Below are 17,715 nucleotides of genomic sequence, written 5' to 3'. Positions count from 1 at the left end.
GCAATATCTTATGCTCACCCGCCCCGATATTTGTTTCGCTGTAAATAAGGCTTGCCAACACATGCATCAGCCCCAACCGCATCACTGGAAAGCTGTTAAACACCTCCTTCGGTACCTGAAAGGCACCTCCGATCTTGGTTTATTCTACACTCGTCACACTAACTCCTCCTTAACTTTATTTACTGATGCAGATTGCGCAGGGGACTCCTCAGACCGCCGCTCGACCAGCGGCTATCTCATTTATTTCGGCGCCAACCTTGTTTCTTGGAGCTCCAAGAAACAATCCACCGTATCCCACTACAGCACTGAAGCGGAATACAAATCGATGGCTAATGTTACTAGTAAATTTATTTGGCTTAAATCTCTCTTGCAGGAACTTCGTCTTCCTTTCCAGAGCCCTCCCACTCTTTGGTGCGACAACCTCGGCGCTACCTACCTTGCTAAAAATCCAGTTTTCCATGCCCGCATGAAGCATGTCGAAATTGATTTTCACTTCGTTCGCGAGCAAGTCGCGGCCAACCATCTCCGCATCGCTTTTCTCTCCAGTCGCTCCCAGCTGGCTGATCTTCTCAACAAGAGCCTGCCCAAATAGTCATTTCTCACCCTTCGGTCCAAGCTCAACCTCTGCTCAACGCTGAGCTTGCGGGGGTGTGTTAAGGACTCTCCACCACCTGGCTCCCTCGACGACCAAGCTCCTCCGCCAGGTGGCACATCGGACGGCCCAATGTCAGCCGATGCTTCTAGAAGGATGACGTCATGCCAATCCGCTGCTGTATCCGCCCGCCACCTCGAGCCCAGCGTGCCGCCCTCTCGGGCCACGCCGACATGATTACACTTCATTAATTCTGCTTCAACGCTCGTCTTCTCCAACTCTACAAATAGCGCTAATCTGTATCTCAAACACAAGCTGTCTTCTTCTCTCTTTATCCATTCTCATCCCATTGAATATATTACTTTGTTAGTTGTTTCTTCCTCTTCCTAGCTCGAAACTTTAACATTTGGCCCTACGTTAGTCACCGTCGGAACCCGCCGCATCCAATCGCTCGGCCATATCCGACGTCCTACAGCGGTCAATGACTGTCTGGGCGCTCTATTGAGACGATCTGGTCACCTTTCGGCTGCCTAGTCGCCCGGCCGCCGTCGATTGGCTGCTCGGCGGCCTGGCCTTCCTCGGCTGCCATGCCGCCCTCAGCTGCCATGGCTGCCTACCCGCCCTCGTATGCCGACCACCGTGGGTCACCAAGCCGCCCTCGGACGCTCCCGCGGCCTCTCCAGCCGTCTGCAGCTGCTAATGGCCACCACCAACCGCCACGAATCCTTGGCTGTCGTGGCCTCCACGGCCTCCACTATCGCCCGGCCGCCCTCGATCGACCGACCACCCTTGGTTGGCCCTCTGCCTCCCTGGCCATTGGCTGCCGCCAATGCTTTCTCAGCCGCCTTTGGTCATCCGACTGCCTACGACTCCCCAACCGCCGTCCGCCAGTCCGCCTTCGGCCCTCCACGGGCTTCCAGCCCCTCCGGCCTCCTCCAACGGCCTCCGACTGCTTTCGGTCGGCCTCCGCCCGAAATGGCCCCACCTCAGGCTGCCTTCCGTGCGTCACGATCACCTCGAATCAGATTGCCACCTCCGTCAGCGCCAACCACTGGCAACCGTCTATGGACGCATCTAGGATCATCCACCAGCCGTTGTCCGTTGCCGCCTTCGTCCGCCCTCCGCCTCTGTAGCCGCCACGAACACCTCTACTGCCCGCCTCTGCCTTGTCCGCCCTTTAGCCGACCTGATTTCCATCGCCTGCCTCCGTCATCCTAGATCACCGTGCATCACCTTGTCATCCATACCGTGCACGATTTAGAGATCCACACCTGTGCCTACCTGCACCGTAGTGTCCACCTGCGCCATATGCGCACCTAGCGTTCTTAGAGTAGATTTGAGTAGAGTGGTCGTCGGACGACACATGCCTAGTATCCGTTAGAGTAGTTTCAAGAAGAGTTTGGAGAAGCGTAGTCCTTCGTAGTAAGCTAGAGCATTCTTAGATAGAGCCATAGTAGTTACGGCCTTCGTAGTTAGAGACTTCGTAGTCCACCAATAGAATGTAGATGCAGCCGCCTTATGCCGCTGCGCCGTCCGTAGCCACCTACCCGTCACTCTGGTCTCCTAGTGAAGCTTTAGAGGAGACGATTGTTGGATGACACGCCGCCGCTAGTTTACCGCTGCAAGTACATGACCGCAGTAGGATATACATCCGCCGCTCCGCACCGGCGACGCCTAACTTTGCCGCTTGATAGCAGAACGAAGCCGGGCCCACTCCGCAACCACTGTCGAAGCGTCCGCCCCGTGCTGCCGCTCCGTTGCTCTGCCCTCCATTCCTTGTGGTGTTAACGCGAGCCGCTCGATCCCGACAGGTCGTGTCACATCACTCCCTCCCTCTCTGTCTCTCTCTCTCCCTTCCTTGCCCTCTTTCTCCTTCTCTCCCTCGTTCTCTCTCTCTCCCTCCCTCCCTCCCTCTCCTCTCTCTCTCCTCTCCCCTCTCATTCCTCTCTCTCTCTCTCTCTCTCTTTCTCTCTCTCCCTCCCGACCGAACTTGCTCTCTCCCTTTGATGGGGGATCATCTCGCCATCAAGACCGAACGACGCCAGCAACCTCACCGAGCCACACAAGTTGACGGCCGCGACGCCTCGTTCAAATACTCCACATGAAGATGAAGCTGTTTCAGCCTTGATTTAAATTCTCTTATTGTTGTAATTTCCCATTGTATTTTGGACTGGGCCTATCGTGTTTTGGCCTTGTCCATTTTGAACGATTTTTATTTTCTCGTCGTTTTGAGAGAACCGCTAAGGACGACATGCCCAAGAGGACAGACAAACTGAATTGGTGAAATCAAGTAATTGTGTATTCTTTCCCGTTTCTCATAGTTTAGATACCCTCAGATAGCTTGGAGATCGTTGATAGCTTGTAGAAGATCGTGGGCAAACGTGGTCGACTCCACGACGCAGGATTCCGTGGAAGTCGCCAGCGATGCCTAGTCCCTGCTGCATGTGATCCTTCGATCAGGAATTTTCTTCTTGATCACGTTGCCGCTACCAGTTCACGCAAGAAGAACCTGCTTGGATAGATCTGTGAAAGTGTCATCGCCTGTCCTAGTGTGCGAGATCGTGATGACCTTTTTTTCCCCAACACCGGACAAGAACAAGAAAACCTCGTTCTTGGGAACCTGGTGCAAGAAGGTCCAAGAAACCAATTCTTGGACCCCCTTTCCCCAACCGGTATTCCCAGATCGTGGACCTCGGAGATGCGTTGCCGTGCTCCAACGAACCTTTTCTCCAGCACGTGGGTCTCGCCGTGCGCCCGCGCACATTTCGCCCGACGTGCCATCGCACCCGTTGCAGAAGCTGTCGCGCCGTCGTTCCCTTCTCCGACAAGCCGTCTCGCCGTGCGTCATCACGCGCGCCGCATCTGGTCACGTCACCATCACCTCGACGCTGTTGGGCGCGATTACCTGCGCGCGTCACTCTTCTGCACCACAAGACTTTCAACCCCCTTTCACCTGAACAAGCCACTCCAAACCGTGGTCTTGCCCCGCTGGTGTGCCGTCGTGGTCTGAGTTGATCACTCGATTTTGGCTGAGCCGACGTTGGAAATTGCTCCAAAGAGGTTCATCCATTCCCTGGCTGAACCGTCGTGGTCTGGGTGGATCGTCCCAGACGTGGATGACGGACGGGATAGGACGAGTTTCATTCTGTCTGACGTCCAGAGTTAGTTCAGCGACGAAGGACGGGATGGTGTTTTCTTTCGAAGCTTCAAAAACCGTCCTGGCCAATCTTCCCGGGATTATTTTTTGTCCCGTCCAGGTAAAAACCATCCCCTCCCTTGTCCCGGACGAAAAAAAAGTCATATTTCAATCAGTTAATAATTTGGTTTTTTTGCAACAAGGCGCCCATCAGCCCGTCCTAATTGTTTCTACGTTTTCGAAAGAAGAACACGGCCGACCAGACAACTAGGGGGACGGCACCTGCAGCCACTCTCCTCCACCCCCTCTAGTGAGACCACCCTTCTACGGGAGGCCGTCGGTGGCATTCGTTTCCCCAATGACCTCATCGTCAGAGATCGCTTCCCCAATTGACGTCTCAAAGATCGCTTCCTCATCGTTAGAGATCGTTTCCCCCAGGTATGTGCATTCCTCACTCAATCTCTCTTTCTCTTGATTTCTATCTTTCTCAGTCTCTCAATTTTCCCTCTATCCATCGCTCCGTCTCCGTCTCTTTCTCTCGTTATCCATCTTGCTTCCTCCCTCAATTTTCTTCCTCTCTCAATCGCTCAATCTCTGATATCTTTCTTCATGTCATGTTGTTTCTTTCTTGGATCCTTCACTCTTTATCCTGTTGTTTATTTCGTTGATCTCTGGTCCTTTACCGTGTTCTATCTTTCTTCAATCTCCCGCTCTCTAACTCGTTATTTCTTTCTTTCTTGCCCCCTCTCGCTTTCTTCAATCTCTCTCTTGATCAGCATCTCTTTCTATAAACCTTTCTCTCTCTTTAGTCATTCTGTGATATTTTTCTCCCTTCCTTAGTTTCTTTGAATTTGTCCCTCTCTTTCGCTCATCTTTATCACTCGCTTTTCAGTTACCTCCTCCCTCTCACTCAGTTTCTTGCTCTATCTTTACTCTACTTCTTTATTTGATCTATCTCTTTGTCCTCTTCTGTTAAGTATATCCCGTTATTTCATCTTTCTCTGCCATTTTTCATCTCTTATTTCCATACCTTTTGCTGATCTCTCTATCTTCCTCTCTCTACTCCATCCGCATGTTGGATTCAAATCTTTCTTCCTACGTTAAGTCTATGTCTTACTTCATCTCTTTGTGTCCTCCTCTGTTGAATATGTCTCGTTATTTCGTATTTCTCTGCCATTTTTTCTTCTCTTATTTCCATCTCTTTTGCTGATCTCTCTTTATCTTCCTCTCTCTCGTCCAACCCCGTGTTTGATTTAAATCTCTCTCTTCCTATGTGTAGTCGATGTCTTCATCTCTCTTTGTTTTCCTCTGTTAAGTATATCCCGTTATTTCATTTTTTTCTGCCATTTTTCTTCTCTTATTTCCATCCCTTTTGCTGATCTCTCTCTATCTTCCTCTCTCTAGTCCATCCCCATGTTTGATTTAAATCTCCCTCTTCCTATGTTTAATCTATGTCTAACTTCATCTGATGTAACACGACGACCGGCTTTGGGTTGTTCGTGTTCCACCTAAGGATGTCGAACGGGAATACGATGAAATGCGATGTAGTGATGCAAATATTTAAGAGAATTCAATGAAACACGGAAGCCAAACGACCCGAGGCGTAAACAGTTAATGACATATGATGGGTTTATCACAAACAGGCTCCCAATGACCCACGAATCGGTTCGAGGAGACAATGTAGTGGGGGACGACTCTCGTCCCAGGATGTCCACACCGTCGCGTGTACGAACCGATCCAGCATCGACTAGGAAATTCCCTAACTAGAGACAAGGGCTATTTGAATCATACTGTTAATTTATCTCGGGTCGATGAGTAGTTGAAAACCGGCACTGAAAGTGGTAAAACTGTAAAGAAAGGGGAGAGGAAGTGACCTGCGAACCGTGTCAATCATTGAAAGAGAGTGTTGTCTGCGCAAACTCGTGAAGTAGCTTGAGTGCATTTTCAATCAGGGCCAATGGTAGCTGGTAGCGTTGAGGAGATAGAATGACACTAGACCACTGGAACGCCGGTCTATGTACTGTCGGCGAGTTTGAGGGAGCCAAGACGCACAAGCAAGACCAAAAACATCAAGTTTTTGGATGCAGCATGACTAGGGGAGAATGGGTAGGAAAGACTATCTAGTGTAGAGTGGGATAAACCAGACCACAATTCACACGATCGAGTTCGAAGATCTAAGTCCAGTGTAAATACTGATGGCGTAGCCCCTTTCCTCGTTCGAAGGCGGGAGTACTATCTTACAACTATCGCGGTGAAAATAAAGTAACAATTTCAATAAATGCGAGCGGTCGATCGCTAGAAGATTCAAAGGCCTAATCAACTAATCGCTAAAAGATTCAAAAGCCCAAACCTAATTCCGACGGCGGTGAACAAACATTCGAATAACACTGGACGAAGAACACTAACACCAAAGAGTGCAGAAAGTACCTCAGCACTAGAGTAATGCGTCGTGGCGATGCCGGGAAATTTTTCACAAGTCGTTGACAAGACGATCGACGTGTGCTTCGACAGGGTGTTGCGGATCCAACCTAAATGGCATGTGGGGCGTGCGCTTGCAGAACAAGGCGTGAGCAGGTAGATGTACGTGCGGAGGGCACAGGTGGGCGGCCTACTGATATGAACCCCCTGAGGACATATTTAGAAAATAGAAGAAAGAAGGGGAGAACAAGATCGGCCACGTCGGACGACCTTCAAGAAGACCATTAGGCGGGAAAAGAAGCCTATAAATAAGAAGGCGGGGGGGGGGGACGGGGGGTCTTGAGGAGCAGGAAGTCAGTTGGCGCATCTAGCTCGAGTGGAGATCCTCGGACTCGTTGGACGACGAGAGCGATCCACCTCATCACATTTCTATCTTTTCTTCATTCTCGTTGACCCCTCTTCGGAGACTACGGGCGTGGAGATTGTATTGTTCTTGGACTCTTCTACATCGGGAATCTGGTATTCTTTTCTTGATTTGGTAATTATTTCTATTGAGACGACCTATGATCTACTGATCTTGAGAGAGTCCTAAGACCTACGCGCGATGGGTGTGCGCGGGTGGCCTGCGCACGGCGGGTGCGAGCGGGAGCCTGAGAGCTATGGGGGCAGATGGAGGTTCTGCGTGCGTAGAGTGCGGGCAGTGGCTTTGCGCATGCGGGCGTGGGCGGGCAGCCTGCGTGCAGCAGGCACGGGCGGGCAGCTTATCGCCGTGGCCCGGGCAATGGCTCTTCGCGCGGCCAGGCGGCTTGCGCGCGGTGGGCGACCTGCACGAGGCAGATGCTGGCGGGGGGCTCGGCGCGCGAAGGACGCGGGGGCTAGAGGCTAAGGGTCTTCCCTCGTCGGCGGCAGCAGTGGCAAGATACAACGGCAACGCCTGGGGAGGGACGAAAGCTAAGGTAAACGTCCTTTTTTGAAGAAGAAACTTCAATTACAAAGAAAATTCCCCAAGTGTTTATTACAACATTGGCTTATGTATAGGCCTTGGAGGAAAGAGAAAATAGGATAACTATTAATTTAAAAATCTTATATTTAAACGATGTCGCCGACGTGTTGACGTGTCACGTCAAAGGACAGTTTTGAAGCTGGTGTTGATGACGTGTCATTACACGCGATGTCTTGTGCGAAGGTGGAAGCACGTCCGGTGCTGATGCGTTGTCGTGGTCGCTACCATCTTTTTTTCAGCACAATCGGTGTTGGCTGGTATCAGTCGTTCAAAGTGGTCGGAGGCCCGAATGGTTGGCTGCTGTCCAATTGTCGACGGAACAACCAAACTACAATCGACTGCCAGCAATCTAGTGACCGTTGGTCATGCCCACGACAGTTGTCTCTATTGCCAAGATGATGTTGAGAGCCAAAATGGTTGTAGGGATTGGGCGATGACAGCGTTCCACCGCAGAAGTTAGGACTGCCAATCATGGCCGTGAAGAGAGGGATCCTATTCATGGAGGACCTCGTTGTGGTTGTGGAGGTGTTGGGAATCACTACAACCGAATATGGAAGAATCTGGAAAGGTCGATGCAGTCACCTTATTGAATGGGACGATGGAATAACCGCTGACAATCGTTTCTGATATTGGGACCACCATAGGCGAAGAGAGTCTTGCCAACATCAGTCGAGGTTGACGACATGTTCCTTTTGGAGGGAAAACCGACGGAGCTTGATAGTCGAAGTTGAAGGTTCAACCTACCGTGTTGCAGATCTCTGCGACAAGAAGTTGATGCGCCATGTCTTTTAACAAACCACGGGTCCATCCGACAGGGGTAGGGCCCTCAGTGGTGTGGGGAAATGATGATGATGAAGAACAGGAATCTCCTTATTCAAATACCATTGTTGAAACACTGAATTAAACCTTCGACAATGACTGAATTTCTTCTACCTTTCTTCTTTGATGAACTTCTGATTCCGCTTCTACGCAATCCTCTTCTTTTACGATGATTTCTTCCTCTTCTGCTTGTTCGATGATCTATTCTTCTTCTTCCTTCAGGTATGAAGCACGATAAAGAAAAGACTAACTGCCAATGAACGAAAACGAGATCTGGAAACTTCAAATTGACAAGCATGCGTTACTTCCCACGTCCACCCCTCCCCCTTCTTATGGAGAGGGAGTGGCAGTTGTGGGTGGCCCAATTGGGCCTCCTTTTAAGGGGAAAGCCTATTGGGCTTCCCCTTAAAAGGGTTCTTTAGGGGGAGAAGAGGTCCAATAGGGATTTCCTCTCGCTAAAGATGACACTAATTCACGAATTAAAATAAAACAAACGCAAGCAGGAGGTCGTTACTCACGCAGGAGGGGACTCCTGACAATCCAAATATTAAAAAAATGAAAATTACATAAAGACACATGACATGAAGCGAGATGACGATGTCACTTCTCAAACCCGATAGTGGTTTTGTAGATTCTTCATGTCGGCACATGCTCCGCATCGCAGCTGACGACGGGTCGGGACATGATCGACTCGATGGTCCTCCATCATCGTCTCTCTTTGTCCTCCTTTGTTCAGTCTAATTCTTTATTTGATTTTTCTCTGCCATTTTTTTTCTCTTTTTTCCATCTCTTTAACTGATATTTCTCAATCTTCCTCTCTCTAGTCCATCCTTGTGTTTGATTTATATCTCTATCTTCCTACATTTAGTCTATGTCTCCCTCCCTCCCTACGTTTAGGATTCGATCAGTCCATGGAGTAAATCTGATTGATGGATTGTTTGATCTGATTCATATAAGTTTCCTTCAATTGATTAATTGTAATACAACATCATTACTTTATGCATTTTTTTACTTCTATGAACTTAGAGTTTGGAAAACACTTATATATATCTCTATTATTTTTTTTTATTTTAATGTGTCTCTAGTGTGTGATGAAAATTCTGCGTCACACGCATTGTACGAATGATTGCATATTATGAATTAATTTGGTAGAGTTATGGAGTCCACATCTTTTACCACTTCAAAATCAATGGCTAGGGCTACGCCGTTAGTGTCAATGGAGTGTTATCCCGTAGAGATTGATAACAACGTCTCGTCTCGAAGCGTAAGACATAATTGGTCTAAAGTTTTAGCTCAATTTGTTTAAGTTGGCCTAGACAAATACAAGTGTACGCGTTATTAAGCGTAGAACCCCACCCATAAGGTCATCATCAATCGCAATAAAGATAAGAACACAAATGTATTTTGGAGACATCTAGAGAAAGCAAATTGTAAATTTCACGAGCAAATCAGGGGAGGCTTGATGAAGCAGAGAACTATTCACCACTAAGAATTATTGTCCCACAAGTTGTACTTACGCGGCATCAATGTGGTGCGTACGAAGGAGGAGTTCTTCAGGTTCATCTGCTACAACGGTCTTCCTTTGCAACTTGTGAAGAAGAAGTCGTTCTGAAGACTATAGTTCTACGGGACACAAGTGGTTGGGGACATCCCTGGTCTCGATGCGGTCAAAGCAACGACTAATAAGATGTATAGAGAAGTCCAATTGATAGAGATGTTTGCTGACGTCCGTAGTGTCTATTTACCATGGATGCTTGGACATCCGAAAATAACCTCGCCCTTCTAGGTGTCACTGTCCACTGGAGTGACCTGACTAGAAGCTCTACGAGCTACTTCTTGCTCACAAATGGATCAAGGATCCCATTGCGGCACCAACTTGGGGAGGATTGTCATAGAAGTTGCATATGAATATGGCAACGAGTCGAAGCTTTGTGCCATCACCAAGGACAATGTGTCTAACAACACAAGAATGCTGGCGTCTATTGTAGAACAATTGAAGACTGTAGGCCCACACTTCGCTATGGGCCGACACGTACCATGCGTTGCCCATGTACGCAACCTCGTAGTCCAGACCAGACTGAAGATCATTCGTAATCCAAAGGCACCGGGAAGTAATATGCAAGGAGTTCAAGATTTTCTCCCAGATACAACGATGGACACGGATGAACCGACCGAATCACAAGTCGATGAAAATACTACGATGATAGTTGCCCCTTTGGGATTAGCCATTTCACGCGTGAGAGCCATCACTAATCCTATTCAGGGATCCATGCAACGAATGAAGAAATATGTTGATATGTGCAAAATGTTTGAGCTCCTGAATTCAAACAAGATAAAGGTTGACTGCCCAATGCGTTAGAACTCCACTTTCATTATTTTAGAGCGCGCTCTTGCCAAGAGAGAGGTACTGGACCACATGGCATTGAGGTTCCTTTCGACGTCGACTAAGGACTATAACCCATGTCAAGAGGACTGGGAGTTGATTGATGAATATCTGCCCATCCTCGACCCACTATGCTAGGGTTCTGACTTTGTGTGTTCGGGGAAGAAATTTCCAATCACTGAGGTAGCGTCATTCTTTGCAGAGCTTAAGACAACTTGAGCAGGCTATGTATAATGTTGGGGCAGCATTGGATGCTGAGTGGAGGGATCTGTTGCGCTCGCTGTGCACTGTTATGCATAACAAGTTGGTGCAATATGCAATGGTACTTTGGGCCAATCATACGGCCTCGACAACAACGACATTGGATCCATTCTCTAAAATAGAGGTTGTGCATTCGTCATGTCGCCAAGATGTGCTTTCCTATCTTGGCAGTCTTTTAAACTAAAAATCTAACACAAAAGCAACTGAATGTGACTCAGAGCATGGATAACTGTCTGAAAGTCACCATCCACAATAATATGTTTCCTCCAAGCGCCAGTATACCCGTCCGTGCAAGAGTCGGCAACCATGCTCAATGCCCAAACAATAGATGGATTAGTATCTAAACATCCCATACAACAAGGAGTATAATCCGCTAAGTTTGTGGAAGGACGTCGGGACATGATACTTTCTGATCTTGACCAAAATTGTGTGCCGATTTCTTGGTGTAAGCCTGACCAGTGCACCGGTGGAGCGGCTGTTTTCATTTGGTTGAGGCATTACCACGTATCGATAATCACATGTAGATGTAGAAAGCATTGAGATGTAGATGATGCTTCGGGCATGGTTTTGTTGCGTAGACCAGCACTCATCTGACTCCGATAATGACTCTGTTGACGACGACAGCTCGCGTGCTGACCTCTATGTAAGCATGCTTATTGTTTTAACTCTCCCATTTCCATGTAATAGAGTAAAGGGGAAACAAAAGGAAGGCAATGGAAAGGTTTATGTTGTTGCTACGTTGTAGTGTTTACTGAAAGTTGTGCTAGTTCCCCATCTTTTTACATTATATCTTTTGTTTAAAACAATAGGGCGGTGGGAAATGATTCTAATCCTTACTGATTTTTTTCACATTCCCTCATATGTGATTTCAATGCTCTAAAAATTTTGGATGGAAATTAATGTTTTGTGTCTAGGGTATTTTTATTGAGATTTTAGATGATTGCAGAGTTCCACTTATTTATGACAAATTTATGGAATTAAATCTTACCATAAAACTGACTTTTTATGCAATTCCTATTCTCATAAATCTTTATCAATGGCTTTTGTCCCATTAAAACACCCTAAGAATGTAATTAATAATAAGCATCTTTCCCTTTCTCCATATTTGATCCATTACAAATCTCTTACTCTACAACTATGGATCAAATTTATTAATTGGGCAAAGAAATAAATGGAAATTCAATGTAATTAAATTGAGTGATACTTCTTTCGTTCTATATTCGTTCTCAATATGCCACCCTCTCGTTTTTTCACTCTTTGTTTGTCTTAATATCTCAATCTCTCTTTTTCTTGTTATCTCACACTCTATCGCTCTCCACATCTCAAAATCTTTTGCTTTATTGTATTGCATCACGACGTGTTGCTATTGAGTTTTTCCCACATAACACATTTGGAGAGTTACAAATTTGGAACATTTTATTTATACAACGATTTTTAGGAAATGGCAATATTACCGATTTTTTGTTATGCAGATATGTCATTGATATGGTTTTAGTATGGACTGCCTAAAACCACGAGAGATGAGAAGGCCGTCTCCACACCACCATTCTACACCACGATGCAGGTGATTTTGGGCGACTTGGATGGATGACTGAGTGAACTCTATGTCATTATTTTGTCTCAGATTCTGATTGAATGCTGCGTATTTTCTCATTCACCTTTTGTGTGATGGATGAACGCCACATCTTGCCCTACTCTGAAAAACAATTTTTATATCTTTGTCCGTGTGCTTTCCTTTTAAGTCTAATAGACATTTCAAAGTGTCGACAAAAGAAATATCTGCAATTTTCCATTATAACACATATTTAGACATTTCAATTTTAGATGGAGAGTAAATAATATAAATATATGTTCAACTATGCATGTCATGTGACTTATTTAAGCATGGAATACCCCTCTGTGTAAAAATTTAAATGGCTTCTTCAAACACTATTTCTAAAATTGACAAAGCTGGGGATTGAATAATGAAAGTTCAATATTATCTGGAATTTAATTGCATTTTTTGGCCTATTTAATTTACCCTAATTACCTGTTACATTTTTCATTCCATTAAATTAATTTAAACAAAAAAATACTATAATAAGATGATAAGGGCAAATATAAAAGTAAATAATGTTCTGACTTAATGAGGGATTAAAATTTGACTTTTCCACATTCTCTTGGAAATCCATAGAATTCTTTGGAAATTTAATTGAGGAATTAGTTAGCTCAAATATAAAATTCAGTTATGTGCTTTTTCCGTAGTTATCTCTTACAATATTTGTTTTGCGCAATCATCTGAGCTTCAAATTACTATAGTAAAATGGTGATGGCATGTCTACAAAAAAGTGGTATTATTCAATTTGGGGATCGATTAATAAGTGTTAGACAATTATCTAGAAATCTATTGAATTTTCAGAATTAAATTTTGACAAAGATTTGAATAATTGAATCGCAAAAGGACACAATTCTAGTAAAAATAATATTACAATGCTAGGGATTAAACAGTGAAATTTCTACAATTCTCTAGAGTTTTATTGCATATTTTGGGAATTTAATCAAAAGATGAATGGGATACAAAAAGCTTATCTTGCACTAATTATCTGTTAAAGTACTCATTTCACGTAATTAATTTAAGCATGAAATTACTATGATAATATGATAATGGCATGTATTCAAAAAATATATGAATAATTAATAAAATATTTAACATTGACTTTTCCACGTTTTCTCAGAAATCCATATAATGTTTTGGCAATTTAATCGTGCAATTTAATCATTTTTTCATCCAGCCTTCGTCCGTCCACTATCAAGGACCTCTGCACAAACATTTTTTTCATCCCACGTGAGGAAAACTGTCATGTCTGGCCATCCCCAAGATGATTTTTTGTCCAGAAATTTGTCCATACCCCTGGACGTGATTATTCTTTTATCTAGGGATGGAAACATCATCCGGTCTGCATCCCTGATCTATATTTGTGACGCCTAGTTTGTGTTTGTCTGATTGTCTCTAGGTGGTGGGAGACTTACAGACATATTGTGAAATGGCTGGATCCAGCATAGTTGGCTCAACACAGGAGTCTAAGTGCCACATCCTATGTGTTACCATATATAATTCTACCTATTGTATAGCCTCTACAATACAATCGTAGAAACTTTGATCAGTTGGGTCAAATGGTCGAGGTTACTCTTCTTGGTAGAGAGTTAAAGTGATCACTTGATAACTGAGGTTGATCCACCAGCTCCATGATGCAAATTGTGGAAACGTGATGATGCAAACGTCCATGTATTCCTCTTGGCTAGTTTGACAAAAGATATGCTTCCGAAGATGTCCTTTTTGAAAACAGCCAAGCAAATTTGGGATTACGTCCTGAAGACAGTTGTCAAAAGGAGTGTATGACCTGCTTGTGAAGGTGTGGAGTATACAACAAGGAGGCAGAATCGTGCCGGACTATGTGAGTGTGTTACTGTCTATCTGAATTGAATTAGATTATTATCAACCAATATTGAATCCAAATGAATGAGAGTACACCCTAAGAGAGCGTATGTTTAAGTTTCTTATAGGTCTGAATGCTGAATATGAGGACTTGAGGATTCAAAGTCCAAATCAAGAGAGAGTCCCTGATCTTGAAGAAGCAATCAATGTCATACTAGAAGAGGAAAGCTGCCATCTACAACTGAATTCAGGGGAACAAAAGAAAAAAATTCTGCATGTCTAATGGTTGATCAAATGGATACAAAAATTTAAATGAATTGAAGATTGCTGAATAAACAAAATCTTCCATTATGAATTTTGATGAATTTCAAACATTGTGAAGAGTCAAGATCAAGGTCTAGGTTAAAAGGGAAATAAAAGTCTACAGTTTCTTTTTAAATGTATAGGTTTCAAATTTATTTCTATTTTAACATCAATGAGAGTTATAAGGGAATTTTAGTAAAATATAAAAAAGGGGAAATAAAGAGGCACCAAGTTGGAGAACGAGAAGGACACCGGCGTGAAGATTTGGTGAAAAAGGGGCGTTGAATCTTGGCAATTAATGTGACTTGGAGAACTTGGTGTTTTGCAATCTTGAGGATTTGGAGATCTTGGCGCTTTGAAATTGTGAGGATTTGGAGAGCTTCGTGCATTTTCCATTCTTGGCAATTTTGAGATCTTGGCAAGCTGCAATATTGTCATTGTTGCAATCTCGGTGACCAACAAAATCTACACTAACAATCTGGTTTGGAATCTCATCTGATTTTCAATCTTGACCTTCATATTCCGATTTGCAATCTCATATCATTTTCAATATTGACGTTCATATTCCTATTTGCAATCTCATCTATTTTCAATCTTGACATTCATATTCCAATTTGCAATCTCATCTGATTTTCAATCTTGATATTCATATTCCGATTTGCAATCTCATCTGATTTTCAATCTTGACATTCATATTCCGATTTGTAATCTCATCTGATTTTTGATCTTGAGATTCAAAATCTGATTTGCATTCTGATCTAATTTTAGATTCATCATTCACAATCAGATTTGCATCCTCAGTATTCACAATCTATTTTTTGATTTCGTCATTCAAAATTTGATTTGCATTCTCATTATTCACAATCTGATTTTCAATCTCATTACTCATAAATCTTGTTTGCAACTTTGTGAATCAAAATCTGGTGAGAAATCTCAACATTCAAAATCTAGATAAAAATTTCTGATATTCATAATCTGAATTTTTTAAAAAATTGTGATTTTCATAATCTGGATCTAAAAATTGTGACATTCATAACCTGAATTTAGAAATTGGGACATTCTTAATTTGACTTTTTGAAAATTTAATTTTCAAAACAAAATTTGCAGTCTTAATAATCCATTTCAGACTATTGATCTTGATTTCTTTCTATTATCACTAATTTCAAATGAGTCAATCTTAATCCTCCATCTTTGATTCAATTGATGTTGCAAGGTTTTGAAATTAAACATATTCTGAGTATCTGCTAAACAGTTGATCAAGAGAGATCTATATTTGAATTTTATTTTTATGTGAAAATTTTAGAATCTGAAGAAAATATTATCTACCTGCATATATGTGTGTTGTCTTCGTTTGTATGTTGGTTACAGGGTGAAGCAGATTGATTGAGAAGGTAACAAATATATTATTTGAAAAACATTGATTGTTGGTTACATTTACATATTAAGGATTAAAAAATATTCATGTTGCATTAAAACAATTTTATATTGAAAATTGGAATACTTTTGTTTTTTTTAGCTAACATCCCAGAAAATTTGAAGCATACAACATTGAGTGAAGGCAGATTGGGCCAACTGTAAGAGACTTGAGTGCTCCATTGGAAGAAAAAGTGAAAGGATGCATACCTTCAAAAGCTAAGGGGGCTCAAGGTCATTTACGTTTTCAATTTCTAGATAGGAGATATCCGTGTATCCCTATAACCAGGTGGTTATAGCTTGGGGGGCTTGTTAGGGACTTGTTAAAAACTCCAGTTGGATATCCTGGACAGGAGTAAGGGACTAGCCCTAATCTGTATAAAAATCTTTGGTGTCCTCTTCCTCTTTCATCATCCGTAGTTAATAAATAGATAATATTAGGATTATAGTAACACTTAAAGTAGTTAATCGAAGAGGACTAGTCTAATTCACCCCCCTATTAGACCATTCATTGTTGAATAATCCAACATCAACAGGAGGAAACCCAAACTGGCAGTGTTCATGGAAGTGTTGATCCAACTCGCAAAGGTCAAAGAGGAAAATTTTATCAAAATAATTCATGGTGTAATTATTGTAAATAAAGAGGCCATACAAAGGCGAATTGTTGGGACTTGGACTGACGACCTCCGAAGACCCAGTGTTATTGTGTATCTATTCAAGAAAGGTGCCAAGAAGAAGGAGAAACATCAATCTCAAATTATACTTGGAATATGTCCAAGCGAGGGGATGATGAAGTCAGCTCCCTAAGGGAGGAACTAGAGAAGTTGAAGTCATTCTTTAGTTCTACGTCCATGGACAAATCTTGTCCTGGATCTGGTAAGCATCTTTCTCCTGACCATAATTATATGGATTGGATCTTGGACTCCAGGGCCATAGATCATATGACTCCATATTGATCAAAATTTTGATCTTCACTGCAGGAGGTGAAATCTTATATGTGATGGTTATGGGTGACGTGAAAATAGAGGCATTGGGAGTACTAATTTTTTTTAAATGTTCCTAACCTCAAAGCCCAGTTGTTATCTCCTAAATGTTTGGTCAAGAATATTAATTGTGCACTGACTATTGATTCTACGGGTTGTTTTGTGTATGACAAGGCAAGGAACCTAAAGATTTCTCCCTCTAAGGAGAGGAATGGCTTGATCTATGTTAAAGATGAAATGAAGGCAGGGATGATGGTGAATTCTCAAATGATGGAAGACAACAACAACAAAGGACTTAAAGATCTGAAAATTTTACATTCTCGTTTGGGACATCCATCTTTTGCATTGATGAAACAAATCTTTCCTGGTTTTACAAAAGATATTAACATGTCAAAGTTTATTCGCGCGGCATGTCATCGCGCAAAACATAATAGGGCCTCATATAATAGACGGATAAAGCGAAGGAGAACTCCATTCTATCTTGTTCATTGTGATGTGTGGGGACTAGCACCCCTGTCCTCTCTTATAGGTGCGAGGTGGTTTCTTATCCTAGTGGATGACTGCTCAAGAGTGACTTGGGAACATCTACTTAAGCCTAAGTCAGAAGTGATGAGAGTGATACAAGAGTTTTGTGTTGGAGTGAAGAACCTATTTGATATTTCGATTAAATTTTTTTGATCTGATAGTGCAAAGTATTTCTTTAATGAGACGTTGAATGCCTATTTGTTGACACATGGAATAGTGCAAGAGTCATCGTGTGTGAACACCCTACAATAAAACGAAGTATCAAAAAGGAAAATTGGGCATGTGATTAATATTTTCAGGACTCTTCTCCTTCTTCAGAATGTGCCTAAGAATTTATGGGGTGAGGCTGTGCTGACTGCAGTGCATCGAATCAATCATCTCCCATCAAAGACCTTGGACTACGAGAGCCTTGTAAAGAGCATTTCACGATTGTTTCCGATGGTTAACTTCAGAACTCTGATGGC

At 43.3% G+C, this 17,715-nt stretch overlaps 1 long non-coding RNA gene across 1 annotated transcript; it reads left to right on the top strand.

Moving 5' to 3' along the window:
* The first annotated feature begins 4,004 nt into the window (after positions 1–4,004).
* Positions 4,005–12,331, top strand: LOC144710754 (uncharacterized). The gene is made up of 2 exons (XR_013583400.1): positions 4,005–4,166; positions 12,085–12,331. It is a non-coding gene; the product is annotated as an uncharacterized LOC144710754 (long non-coding RNA).
* Positions 12,332–17,715: the final 5,384 nt, after the last annotated feature.

This window comes from Wolffia australiana, chromosome 12 (assembly GCF_029677425.1).
Source record: "Wolffia australiana isolate 7733 chromosome 12, ASM2967742v1".
In the NCBI taxonomy this organism is placed as follows: domain Eukaryota; kingdom Viridiplantae; phylum Streptophyta; class Magnoliopsida; order Alismatales; family Araceae; genus Wolffia; species Wolffia australiana.
Note: the sequence above shows the minus strand (reverse complement) of the source record. Positions and strands in the feature narration are given on the sequence as shown.